Here is a 14,455-nt window from a genome sequence, read left to right on the forward strand (position 1 = left end):
ACCGGCTCTGGTCTCCTCCTTGGCTCCTCACGATAAACAGGGAGAGTTGGCTCAGGTCTGGCTCCTGACTCTGCCACACTCTCCCTGAGCCCCCCCCCAAGAAATTTTTGGGGCTGACTATGGGGCCTCCATCCGCGCCGCCTTGCTTGCTTCGCAAACTCCATTCTCCTATATCCTTCCGCGCACTGCTCCATCGAATCCCAGGCGGGCTCCGGCACTCTCCCTGGGTCGACCGCCCACCTGTCTATCTCCTCCCAAGAAGTATAGTCCATACTGTACTCCACTTTGGGCTGTTCTTGCCTGTTGACACGCTGCTTGGTCCCTTTGTGGTGGGTGATTCTGTAACAGTTTTCTGTATGAGAAGGAGAGTCGGACCAAAATGCGGCGTGTCTATTGCAATCCATGTTTAATGAATTAACACACTGAACACAAACACTACCAAAACAATAAACTTAACAAAACCCGAAACAGCCTATACTTGTGTATCCTAACACAGAACAATGACATCAGGACACTAAGGACAATCACCCACGACAAACTCAAAGAATATGGCTGCCTAAATATGGTTCCCAATCAGAGACAACGATAAACACCTGCCTCTGATTGAGAACCACTTCAGACAGCCATAGACTTAGCTAGAACACCCCACTAGCTACAATCCCCACACATACACACCACATACAAAAACCCATGCCACACCCTGGCCTGACCAAATAAATAAAGATAAACACAAAATACTTTGACCAGGGTGTGACAGTGCATTAGTTAAATTGTCCTCTCATTGCTGCATTTTCCATGCTCTACAGGTCATGCCATAAAAAGCCTTAGCTCTAATATGATTTAAGTGTACTTTGAAAGACATTGACAATAAATCAGTTTTTATGATGAAGTAGTGAATATTGACTATGCAGACATTTAATTTCTTCCTTAATACAATCCCAACAGGTATTCCAGCCAACTCCTGACTTCTTCTCAACATTTTAACCAGTGGGGGCTGCTGAGGGGAGAATGGCACATAATAACAGAGTGAATGGAAATGAATCAAACACATGGTAACCATGGTAACCACGTGTTTGATGTATTTGATACCATTCCACCTATTCCACTCCAGCCGTTATCACGCGCACGTCCTCCCCAATTAAGGTGCCACCTGTGAATTTAACTGTGATTTTAACCTTTCAAAGTCCTATATTTATGTTCCATTAAAATATAATTCATTTGTCTTACTTACCTCGACACTTCTCAACTTTCTGTTGCAGGTTTTGCTCAACACCAATGATGCAGTTCATTTCAATCCACTTTATTGTAGTGTATGCATAATGATATCCTCTTTGAAATATTGCTCAAGGCGTTACAGAATACACCGTTGTATGTAATAATACAGGCACCACTCTCACTTCAGTGCGTGCCATGTTGCGTTATGCTATGTGGGTCAATGGGTCCATCTGTTCCTTGTTTGGTGATGTGTTCATCGTGCAGCCCATTTCCTATTCATCGTCTGATGGAGATTCTAATGATGATGCATTGACACACAATCAGCCATCGATCTGAATGGGGAGCCCTTTCAGACAGGCAAAATTGCCATGAAAATTGCTGTCATCAGTTGTTTCCGTACAACTACATGAGCTGGTTTTGGGTTTGATCTGCTATGGGCAGTTTCCAGACATAATCAGACATAGGACGATAGGAAAAGAGAATGCATGTCTTTTTCAGTGAATTACATTCAAATATGTTCAGTTGTTATAGCCACATTGAAGCAGAACAGATTCATGTTCTCAAAGAGGCACAGTATTCAAAACCTCTCTCTCTACTGAGTGTAATGATTGCCAGGCCGAGGTAAAATATAAATCCCAAGATGTTCAAAATAAACCAGCCTATGACCGTGACAGTGGACTTTCTCAGCAAGCAGCCTGACACATGATCTTTCCCAAGGGGGGTTATAGCACAATGCTCTCTCAAGCTGAGGTACTCTGTTATGATTAAGTGAATCACTAGAGGGAAACAGACAACATGAAAACATAGAGGAGCTTTTCAATTCCACCATGTCACCTCACCTGTCATCACCCCTCCTCTCTCCTCTGTCCCAGTTTTCAGTTAGAATGTGACTACTTTGAAAAGTGTGTATATTTAGATAGTTACACTCCTATTCCCAAAATAGTTCAGACATTCATTGATATAGGCTAGTCTAACTAGAGCGAAGGAAAAACTTAAGCACTATGCTTATGCATATTTGTAATAGCCTATTATGCTAATATGTACCCTCCATCATCAGTGGCAATGTTAGCATGTCAATCTTGGTGGGGCAAAACACTTTTTTTGGGGTGGGGGGCATGCCAGCAAAACCACTACACAACACAACACTAAACAATTAATTGAACAATAACAGTAACAAACGGTGCCCAAAAACTATTAGGACCTATATGAAGCTGTCCCAACAGCAGTCCCAACACCTTACCACCGCTACACCTGTCTTTCAGCGGAACCTTGTCTGGCAGTGAAACAGTTCATTCAGCCTCATTTATTGCCTTTAAAAAAAACATAGCGGATATGGCTGACTTGCTTAAACAAATGTGGTTTCTACTGACAATTGAGATGTACAAACTATGGCATAAGGGAATGATGAGTGGATAAGAGGCAATCCCTAATTTAGATAAAGACATTAATGAACGAGCTAGGACGAACGTAGTCAATATAACTATCTGTTCAACACTTTTGAAATGTACAGCGACAGAATTCAGAACAAGGGCCGTTCTTACAGTATTCTCCCTGTACACCAAGTCAGAGCCATAGGATAAATAAAAGGGGCATATAAGCAGACAGTGAAAGCTTGTACAATATTCGATGAGGACATTTCTCTAAAACAGGCTACCACCAAGTCAGAACAGTAGGCTATGTTATGAGGGGGAAAAGGACACAATTATTAGGGTGAGGCACATGGGCTACTAACAGCTTACTACACAACACACACTTAGTATTACTTTCTTAGCTACAGTATACATATCTCCCTGTCATATTACATCATTTATGCAGCAGCATACAATACATTTTTGTTGTGCTATGCTCACTTGAACAGCAAAGTGGCACGGTGGTCCTTCCTGTGGGCAAATTTGGTCATCAAACTGGATTTATGTCATCTCTGGATTTATGGTGCTTTCAAGACAACTGGGAACTCTGAAAAAAACAAGGTTGAATCATGACGTCAGTGATCTTGAGGTCGGAGCTCTAGAAAGAGCCCGAGTTCCCAACTTGAAATTCCGAGTTGGATGAACGTTCAAAACGTATTATTTTTTTGTTTGTTGAATTTGCGATTTCCAACTTGTTGTGTAATGTTTATGTCCAATGACCGATGAGCACCGATATGTTTTATCTATCATTTCTCTTCATATGACAATAATTGAAAAGGATTTGCCAGTAGATTGTCGACTTGATTCCTGATGATGACCGATTGTCTAACTTGCTATTTGATCATTACAATCAAAGCTACGGTGGATATAACATGATTTGACGTCATTTTATGCGTGACCTTGAGCCTTCTTGGATGGGCATTTCTAATGTAAATCTATGGCATCACCAAAGGGGCTTGAATTTTTAGAGCTCACCCTGTAGATTTTTCGGTGATGTGGTGTCCCCATGAATGACAGAACACTGAGCCAATCACGGCGCAGCTAGAGAACATTACCAACCCTATGCTCTGTATGTTCTGCTGGCTGCCCCTCCCACCACCACAGAAAGCACTGAGCTAGACTGAAACACCTGCATTTTGGAGCTGCCTTACTCAAGAAAGTAAAAAATAGGCCATGTTTGTATGTGGCTTTATTACCTCAGTTATATATATATTTTTTACATTGTTTGTAAACTGATATGTGACTAGTATTAATGCCAAAATAACATGCAAAACAGGCGACAACAAAAATATATATAAATATTGTTTTAGCTAAAGAGGTGGGGCATAAAACAGATGGGGCTGTACCTGCGCTGAATCGTCGCCACTGCCCATGATAAACAATCATGTCAACTGTTTCTCTGCTGGGGCTGTGCAATGCTGTAATCTACTGCTCTGTCTCAAGTTATTTAGAAAGGCTAGAAGTCTTCCCATGTTTTTTGAAATCACAAAAGTTATTTTTGCCAGAGAAAGAGATATTTGACTGCAATAGACTATCTTCTAATATCAAAGCATATGATCAGTTTCAGTTTTAATCCCAAGCGACTTTTTCATGATATAATGTTATGTGCGTGATCAATTTAAATGGAAAGCTGTTCAATTGCAGCGGAATAGCGGATTTTTAAATACTTGGGTTGACGTCACTAAACTTTTCAAGAAGCGGTGCGCGCCGTCCGCGTTTGTGAATAGAGACAGAACAGAACCGTGCGGGAACGAGAGAGAGCTGGGCGACAAGGAGACCGTACAAAACAAGGACTCTTTCACTTCATTCGGTGGGTTAATGTTTTCTTTCTCTTTTCTCTGTAGCCTATTAGGAAAAGGGGGAATGCATAGGCCACTTTTTGTGCAGACTTTTAAGTTTTCCTATGAGTTAGCCTATAACTAACGATGTTATGGCATTTTTGTTTCATTGAATTGCTGGTTCGATTAAACTGAACACAATGTCTGCTGTTTTTGACAGCGCTGCGTTAATATACTCACTGTTTTTGTTATGCCGGGATTTCTTGCTGAATGGATTCTGCTGGAATAGGCTACGTTGTGTTTTTGCTTTTCTTATTTGTCTAACTATGGCAGGTGTCATTAAAGCGATTTTTCATGACTGATTTCAGACACGTTCTAAGAAGAGCTACACACGTGCTTATTTAAAAATATATATTTTTAAATACTCAGTATTTACACATGAGTAAACAGCCAGAGTTAAAATAAACAACGTTGTAGTGAAAAGGGGGTTAATTTGTAGAAGGGTCACATGTAATGTTTAAATAGCTATAGGCTATGTTGAATACAGGTTGTTTTTTAAAGACCTTAAAAATACATTAAGGGAGCATCTTCCTTTTTGCAAGGTTTGTAATGTGCAGCACACTGGTGTGTGAGCAGATCTGGCCATTCTAGGTCACTGTGGGTTATTGTGTTGCGCAACATTTTAATAGAGCAAAACGTTGAGTTTTAAGTGTCTCTCTTCCCCATTGTTTGACTGAAGCAGAGCTGGCCCGTGATGATAAAAGTTCTGCTTGAGGCAAGAGCTTGAATTAGAAGATGTTCCCTGAACTGTATTCACCCAATGAGAATGTCCTCTTTAACCCCAAGAACAAGGCTTTATAGCAGAAGTTAAAACAGCCTGCAGGACAAATGCAAAAAGAGTAAATGATAATGAAGAGTTTTTTTTCTGCTCTAGACATGGAGCTTTGCAGCACCATGCTGTGATAGCTGATATCTGTAACAGTCCTGCACTCTATACACACTAATAGACAGAGTGCTGCTTCTCCAATTTCAAACCTAACCACGTTAAATGCTCCCCTCTCTAAAGCTGCCGAATTTCACTTTGTTGATGCAAGCCACGCATGACTCTGATGCAGCCAGGACTGCTTTGCTGGAGTCCACATGGACCACACTTGTGTCAATCAATCAATCAGTCAATCAATCAAATGTATTTACAAAGCCCTTTTTACATCAGCAGTGCTTATACAGAAACCCAGCCTAAGCCTGGCTAAGTCTAGTTTTTACCTTTTTTAATCAGCAACTGGTTCCGAATAAACTTAGTTTAGTGAGCTGGCTCTATGGCCAATTGATCAGACAATTAGGCTACAAGGAGTTATTGATAACAGCAGAAAACTCAGACAAGCACTGGACTCTACATTTATTTACAGATATTGTATGCTGCCACTGTTCGTACAGCCCTCACTGTCACATGGAATCAGTGCTCTGCTTTGTCTTGTGCTGAGGATGGCACCTGCTGCTGGATCCCTGTTTCTCCTCTCTTTATAATCATTAGCAGTACTCTAAGGCTCAAGTGAACCTGAAGCGGTGGCCAGGGCAATCCCATGCTGCTTGGTTAGCGCATCACTGTCAAATTAAACCCCTCGTTTGCGTCGTGGTCTGTCCTGACCACGGAGACGTCAATCCACCTGCCCTCTACAAACAGACATTTCCAGGCATCTCCCAGGGGTTGTAGTGACCTTTTACCTGAGGCTCCTTCCTACTTCCTGTGGGGATTCTGATGCTGCTGGCTCTACCTGCTGCTCTCTAGGAGAAGAAGCATCAGCATCACACAAGTCTGTCTGACAGCAGCACCCTACTCAGCTGTCAGAACACATTGATTCTCAAAGCAGGAGGAAGCTTAAGCACCCTGTGAAGAAGTTTCAACTCAAGTGAATCCATAGTAATACCGGCTAGTTATGGTTCTCTACCTTTATGTAACAGCATTAATGTCTTCCATATTAAGGTGGACTTCATAGACCAGTAAATGGATGCTGTTTTTGACGGTGCAATACACCACATAGCTCCATTATACTTGTCTGGACTTGCAGGCTGTTGAGGGTTTTACTATACTGTAGTTTTGGCATTCTCATTAGAAGGATAGCGGTTTAATTGGCTGAGCTTGATTAAGTGTTATTTCATAAACTGATATTAATTACGGGCTGCTGAACAGTTTGGCGATCAATGCTCTATAATGAAGATGCTTAGGCTAATTAATTGGTCACGTCGACTGGTGAGAGACTCGTCCTGAAACGATTGATAGTAAAAGAGTGATGCTCGATAGTGTCTGGCCGGCTGCCAATATGAGCACCTGTATTAAACCACTTTCTCACTGAAAAGTATTTTGTCACTCAGCCCAGAGAAAATGGAATCAGATCAGTTTGTATTGAGACTTTTTGGTCATGAAGGCCTATTTCTGTGTGCTTGAATCTGTTTTTTCCTGATTGGAAAGATGTGGCTCGTGTTAGTCAGCAGTACCTATATCTCTGAGTGATTTGTTTCAACATTTTCTTAAAAGTTTTAAAAAGATTGACATCACACAGCGCTGTTAATTCAGACTCAATACTCGAGTTATAATATTTCATTCTTTGCTCATATAGAACGATTTGTGACTGGCCATAGAAATATGATCTATAGATTATATTTCTATGTGATTGGCTCTTTCTAGAGTCTGGAGAGAATTATGCTTCTGCATATAAATTATAGACATTTATTCATCTCCATTTTCCACTTGATTGGAAAGCTTTATTGATTAAAAAAATGAGCAGCACAAAATGGGACATTTCTCATTTATGAATTGACTTGTTTTAATGGCGGCAGCATCTCATTAAAAACGCCTGAACTGCCTTCACTCATTCATTATGGAGACTGCTGCAAGTTCTTTTGAAAATGGTCAGTTTAAACAGTTATTTAAAGTTAAAGGAATCAAATGAAATCAAAGTTCAAAACAAACCGAATAAACTTTTTTTAAAGTACACACTCCAGGCTCAAAGCTCATTGCCTTTAAAACGAATTCTGTAAATAAAGACAAACTCTGCAGCGATTTGATTGAGTCCCCAGAACACTGTGGCTCCACACTGACCTTCCTTTAGGGAAATACAAGGCGTGTTTAGACTGGACTTGTTCACCATCCATGCATGAATGGAATTGGATGTCGTTTTCCAATTATCTTATGCGACTATGTTGGGTTTCCCAGTGAGTGCTTTGAATTAGATTTGAATTCCACTTGAATTCCACAGTGGGCCAACTTCACTGTCATGCACCTATTTCACTGTCTGGGAGACAGTATATCGACTGATGTGCTCCAGAAGTCAGAAGTGTAACATTTATGCAATACACAATGAGGAACTGTGTGTGTAGCGTGTGCATAGTGTTTTCTTACGCATACTTTTCATACATAAACGTTGTTTCGATCATAAAAGATAAGATATATATATATATATATATATATATACGTTTTTAATATTGGAGGAACTAACATGCAGTAATTAAGCAATAAGGCATGAGGGGATGTGATATATGGATAATATACCATGACCAAGGGCTGCTCTTTTCACAAAGCAACGCGGAGTGCCTGGAGACAGCCCTTAGCCGTGGTAAATTGGCCATATACCATAAACCCCCGAGGTGCCTTATTGCTATTATAAACTGGTTACCAACGTAATTAGAGCAGTAAAAATAAATGTTTTGACATACCCGTGGCATACGGTCTGATATACCACGGCTGTCAGCCAATCAGCATTCAGGGCTCGAACCACCCAGTTTATAATGGTGAATAATGTTGCTTTCTCTCAGTCTCGACCATAGTTGTCAATGAGGTATGAGCACAATACTATTGTTCTACTACTCTGTCCTTAATCAATCAAATCAAGAGAATGCGTCAAATCAAATCTTTATTTGAAGTGCATTTTAAATTGGAACACACTTAACATTAAAACAACCAAATGAAGGAGAAATGAGCTCTTTAATATTGGTTGTTTCCAGTCACCAGTATAATGATCTAATTCATCCTCATGGTATAGTGAGTCCCTGTACACTGCTCAGTCATAATTCTCTCCTGAGGCAGAAGCACATTAATCACCTCATTGCTTTGGTTTGGCAGGTGTCCTTCCTATGACACACACAGATTAATGATTTAAATAACTCAATTGATCTGCGTAGAGGTGGCTAAAAAGGCTGTGTCCCAAAGTAAGCAGAGAAAACAAATTAAATGTTGACAGAGCGAGAAGTCATGGTAAAACAAAACTGGCTTCAATCTTGTTTTATATTGTTGTGAAGAACAGTTGTAATTGTTTTGTTAGTGAGCGTATTGAGTCTGTGGTCCCACTTTGCTGTAATCCAATTGGCTTTTCTTTTAAACAGGTCAGCCATATTGTTTGAGTGGAAAAGCCTGAAACCCCAAATCCTGCCCTCCTTTGACTCATATCATTCTAACAAGACTAATATTACTATAGTTTCTACTGTATCATGATGATCCTAACCAGACTAATATTGCTCTAGTTTCTACCGTATCATGATGATCCTAACCAGACTAATATTGCTCTAGTTTCTACCGTACCATGATGATCCTAACCAGACTAATATTACTCTAGTTTCTACCGTACCATGATGATCCTAACCAGACTAATATTACTCTAGTTTCTACTGTATCATGATGATCCTAACCAGACTAATATTACTCTAGTTTCTACTGTATCATGATGATCATAACCAGACTAATATTGCTCTAGTTTCTACTGTATCATGATGATCCTAACCAGACTAATATTACTCTAGTTTCTACCGTATCATGATGATCCTAACCAGACTAATATTACTCTAGTTTCTACTGTATCATGATGATCCTAACCAGACTAATATTACTCTAGTTTCTACTGTATCATGATGATCATAACCAGACTAATATTGCTCTAGTTTCTACTGTATCATGATCCTAACCAGACTAATATTGCTCTAGTTTCTACTGTATCATGATGATCCTAACCAGACTAATATTGCTCTAGTTTCTACTGTATCATGATGATCCTAACCAGACTAATATTGCTCTAGTTTCTAACTGTATCATGATGATCCTAACCAGACTAATATTGCTCTAGTTTCTACCGTATCATGATGATCCTAACCAGACTAATATTGCTCTAGTTTCTACTGTATCATGATGATCCTAACCAGACTAATATTACTCTAGTTTCTACTGTATCATGATGATCCTAACCAGACTAATATTACTCTAGTTTCTACTGTATCAATGATGATCCTAACCAGACTAATATTACTCTAGTTTCTACTGTACCATGATGATCCTAACCAGACTAATATTGCTCTAGTTTCTACTGTATCGTGATGATCCTAACCAGACTAATATTGCTCTAGTTTCTACTGTATCGTGATGATCCTAACCAGACTAATATTGCTCTAGTTTCTACTGTATCGTGATGATCCTAACCAGACTAATATTGCTCTAGTTTCTACTGTATCGTGATGATCCTAACCAGACTAATATTACTCTAGTTTCTACCGTATCATGATGATCCTAACCAGACTAATATTGCTCTAGTTTCTACTGTATCGTGATGATCCTAACCAGACTAATATTGCTCTAGTTTCTACTGTATCATGATGATCCTAACCAGACTAATATTGCTCTAGTTTCTACTGTATCATGATCCTAACCAGACTAATATTGCTCTAGTTTCTACTGTATCATGATGATCCTAACCAGACTAATATTACTCTAGTTTCTACCGTATCAAGGTGAACACCTTCTCTGTCTTTGATACACACTCTACCCCTGCATCAAATGCTGAAGAAAAGTAAAAAGGTACTTCAAATGGAGACATGGCCAGCAAGATGGATGGCAGAGCACAATGGATCACTTCTCTAGGACACTCAGAGAAGAGGAACAAAACAAGTTCACCCTTGAGCTGAGTCATGTGAATATGATGTACTAGTGTTGTAGAAAGGAACTCTAAGGGGCCAGACATAGTACTTGGGAGTCTGAAGTACAATGATGTTTCAGCCAGTGTTGCAGTAGTTCTCCAGGTGCAGGAGATATTTAAGTGTAGCCCCCAGTGGTTTAATGTAGGATCTCGGCAGAGGGGGCTCTGATCCAAGACCCGTTCATTAGAGTGCAACTTCTCTTTGAAGCACATATGATGACCTAGGAATGTTGAACTTTAATGATTGGGAAAAAGCTGACCTTAGACCAGAGTGCTCTGATTGGATTCCCCTCTGCCTGAGGAGCGAGGAGGGCTTTTAGGTTGGGATCTGGGTAGAGAACTGATCTAGGGTCAGTTCAATGTGTTCTCGAACATCTCATTCTAAAATTGTGGGCAATAATATGGAGATGGTTCCCCCCTTTTGCTGCTATAACAGCCTCCACTCTTCTGGGAAGGTTTTCCACTAGCTGTTGGAACAGAGGTCAGGGCTCTGTACAGGCCAGTGAAATTCTTCCTCACCGATCTCAACAAACCATTTCTGTATGGACCTCACTTTGTGCACAGTGGGCATTGTCATGCTGAAACAGGAAAGTGCCTTCACCAAACTGTTGCCATGAAGTTGGAAGTACAGAATCATCTAGAATATCATTGTATGCTGTAGCGTTAAGATTTCCCTTCACTGGAACTAAGGGGACTAGCCCGAACCATGAAAACAGCCCCAGACCATTGTTGTTCCTCCTCCACCAAACTTTACAGTTGGCACTATGCATTGGGGCAGGTAGCGTTCTTCAGGCATCCGCCAAACCCAGATTTGTCCGTTGGACTGCCAGATGATGAAGCGTGATTCATCACTCCAGAAAACACGTTTTCACTGCTCCAGAGTCCAGTGGCGGCGAGCTTTACACCACTCCAGCCGACACTTGGCATTGTGCATGGTGATCTTAGGCTTGTGTGCGGCTGCTCGGCCATGGAAACCCATTTCATGAAGCTCCCGACGAACAGCTTTTGTGCTGACGTTGCTTACAGAGGCAGTTTATACCTCGGTAGTGAGTGTTGCAACTGAGGACAGACGATTTTTACACACTAAGCGCTTCAGCACTCGGCGGGTCCCGTTCTGTGAGCTTGTGTGGCCTACCACTTTGCGTCTGAGCCGTTGTTACTCCAAGACATTTCCACTTCACAATAACAGCACTTACAGTTGATCGAGGCAGCTGTAGCAGGGCAGAAATTTGACTAAAGACTTGTTGGAAAGGTGGCATCGTATGACGGTGCCACGTTGAAAGTCACAGCTCTTCAGTAAGGCCATTCTGCTGCCAATGTTTGTCTATGGAGATTGCATGGCTGTGTGCTTGATATGTATACACCTATAAGCAACGGGTGTAGCTGAAATAGCCAAATCCACTAATTTGAAGTGGTGTCCACATACTTTTGGGTATATGGTGTATCTCCCAGCACCCACCTCACCCAGACCTCTGTTTGCAACACTGGGTGGGGACCACTGCTTCACAGAAAAACACTGAGGGTGCACTTCAATAGCCATAGCTTGGCAGTGTGTGGACACAGACCAGGGTAATGTTGAGGTATGGGCAGGTCTAAAATAGATCAAATGACTTCACAGTGCTGTATTTGTATTAATGAATGATTAGATCTGTTATTCTGTTAATAAAATAGGACATTACGTGATATACCAGATCAGTATCTCAGCAATTACAATGCTTGTTTTAGACTGGGCGGTGTGCGTGTTGCTCAATTTCCTTTCGCGTTGGAGAAACAGGAAGGGATTTCCGGGGGCTGACAGAAATGGGACTTGGGTCTGATTTGAACCAAAATCCTATATGCCTGTCTACCACAGGATATAAAATCCATCTTATCATGGCCTGTCTGTGTGCTTTGATCCAGTTAATGGATATCGGTGGCTTGGTAATGTTACACAATAGTCTCATATACTGCTTTCACATAGGATTTACGGTATTTTGTCTGTAAAAAAAAAAATTGGGCAAGGTTTATATGAATCTCTTACAAACAGGCCCATTTTTACCACATTCTTGCCTGCATATACCTTTTATACCTCTGTGGTGGTGGTTATAGTGGTGTTTGTGGTGTGCAGATGTGGGTGGGCATCTATTTTAATAAATCCATTGAATACTGTATACACCATGAATTTGTTTAGGCAGGTCCTAAGAAACACAAGACTAATAAAATGTATTTTCATAACAATAGAATGCCATATTTTGAGTTTGTTACATCCAAATAGAATGAAATCAATAGTTATTATTTTGTTCAATAAATAGACAAGACACACCGACTGGATCACAGTCAACACACACACATATTTTGTAGTAAGAATATAATGAAATATAACAGAATAAAATACTGCTAATATTTTCCCCACAACTTCCTTCACAACAACGTGTAACCGTTGTCATGTAAAAACGTGTGTAACCGTTGTCATGTAAAAACGTGTGTAACCGTTGTCATATAAAAATGTGTGTAACCGTTGTCATATAAAAACGTGTGTAACCGTTGTCATGTAAAAACGTGTGTAACCGTTGTCATGTAAAAACGTGTGTAACCGTTGTCATGTAAAAACGTGTGTAACCGTTGTCATGTAAAAACGTGTGTAACCGTTGTCATATAAAAACGTGTGTAACCGTTGTCATATAAAAACGTGTGTAACCGTTGTCATATAAAAACGTGTGTAACCGTTGTCATGTAAAAACGTGTGTAACCGTTGTCATGTAAAAACGTGTGTAACCGTTGTCATGTAAAAACGTGTGTAACCGTTGTCATGTAAAAACGTGTGTAACCGTTGTCATGTAAAAACGTGTGTAACCGTTGTCATGTAAAAACGTGTGTAACCGTTGTCATGTAAAAACGTGTGTAACCGTTGTCATGTAAAAACGTGTGTAACCGTTGTCATGTAAAAACGTGTGTAACCGTTGTCATGTAAAAACGTGTGTAACCGTTGTCATGTAAAAACGTGTGTAACCGTTGTCATGTAAAAACGTGTGTAACCGTTGTCATGTAAAAACGTGTGTAACCGTTGTCATGTAAAAACGTGTGTAACCGTTGTCATGTAAAAACGTGTGTAACCGTTGTCATGTAAAAACGTGTGTAACCGTTGTCATGTAAAAACGTGTGTAACCGTTGTCATTTAAAAACGTGTGTAACCGTTGTCATGTAAAAACGTGTGTAACCGTTGTCATGTAAAAACGTGTGTAACCGTTGTCATGTAAAAACGTGTGTAACCGTTGTCATGTAAAAACGTGTGTAACCGTTGTCATGTAAAAACGTGTGTAACCGTTGTCATGAAAAAACGTGTGTAACCGTTGTCATGTAAAAAACGTGTGTAACCGTTATCATGTAAAAAAGGGATATTTCGAAACAGAGCCCAAGGCAAGCCCATTCTTTTTTCATCCGATTAGTAAATAATAGCAACCTATATTTGCAAAAGTATGTGAATCTCATGTTCATATTTCACAACCTCTGCAGGCTTTTGGAGTTGCCTTTACGCTATCGAGCAAAATAATAGGCTTACGCTTGATTTAGGGCTACATTATTGCATGCTAAATGTTTCTGATCAGTGATAGATGGGCATACAGAGCTATACCACCAATTTATTTGCCCAGCCAGAGAATTAACCTCATGTACAGACAGAGATTGCGTGAAACAAAATCACATCGATTAGCAGAAAACCGTGTAGGCTAATGAACACATAGTTAGTCATCACTTCTTGTAGGCTATTTGCTGCTGTTTTTCACTAAATGAACATGACATCCACTGTCCCACTACTAACTTTACCATCGAATCTATATTGAGATGGGTTGATGGAAATATGGTGTGTTTTCAGTGCATGTAGATTACATGAGGTACAGTATGTCCAACAGAGAACACAGAACACTGCTCAAACAGAGCCCTTCTCCTTTGATCTCGTTGGCTGTTGTCCGTCAGTCTCAATGTATTCCAGCGCGGAATCCGCTGGGTTCTAAGGCATTGTTGGATTTGGAATGTGTGACTGTTCAGGCCAGTGGAAGCCTTGTGTATGGAATCTGCTGTGTGATTGTCGTGGTAACGGGCTTAGTTGAGCTTGGTGTTTGCA

General features: G+C 40.4%; 1 protein-coding gene across 3 annotated transcripts in view; it reads left to right on the top strand.

The window, feature by feature from the left end:
* The first annotated feature begins 4,019 nt into the window (after window positions 1–4,019).
* The window catches only part of LOC110495636 (PTB domain-containing engulfment adapter protein 1-like), a 33,511-nt gene continuing 23,075 nt past the window's right edge, over window positions 4,020–14,455 (top strand). For 2 of the 3 annotated variants that reach the window (XM_036982270.1, XM_036982271.1), the window contains exon 1: window positions 4,020–4,434. The gene's annotated coding sequence lies outside the window, so the exon portion shown is untranslated. The remainder of the gene's footprint in view (window positions 4,435–14,455) is intronic. The other variant, XM_036982272.1, reaches the window with a different exon arrangement.

Source organism: Oncorhynchus mykiss, chromosome 7, assembly GCF_013265735.2.
Source record: "Oncorhynchus mykiss isolate Arlee chromosome 7, USDA_OmykA_1.1, whole genome shotgun sequence".
Taxonomy (NCBI): domain Eukaryota; kingdom Metazoa; phylum Chordata; class Actinopteri; order Salmoniformes; family Salmonidae; genus Oncorhynchus; species Oncorhynchus mykiss.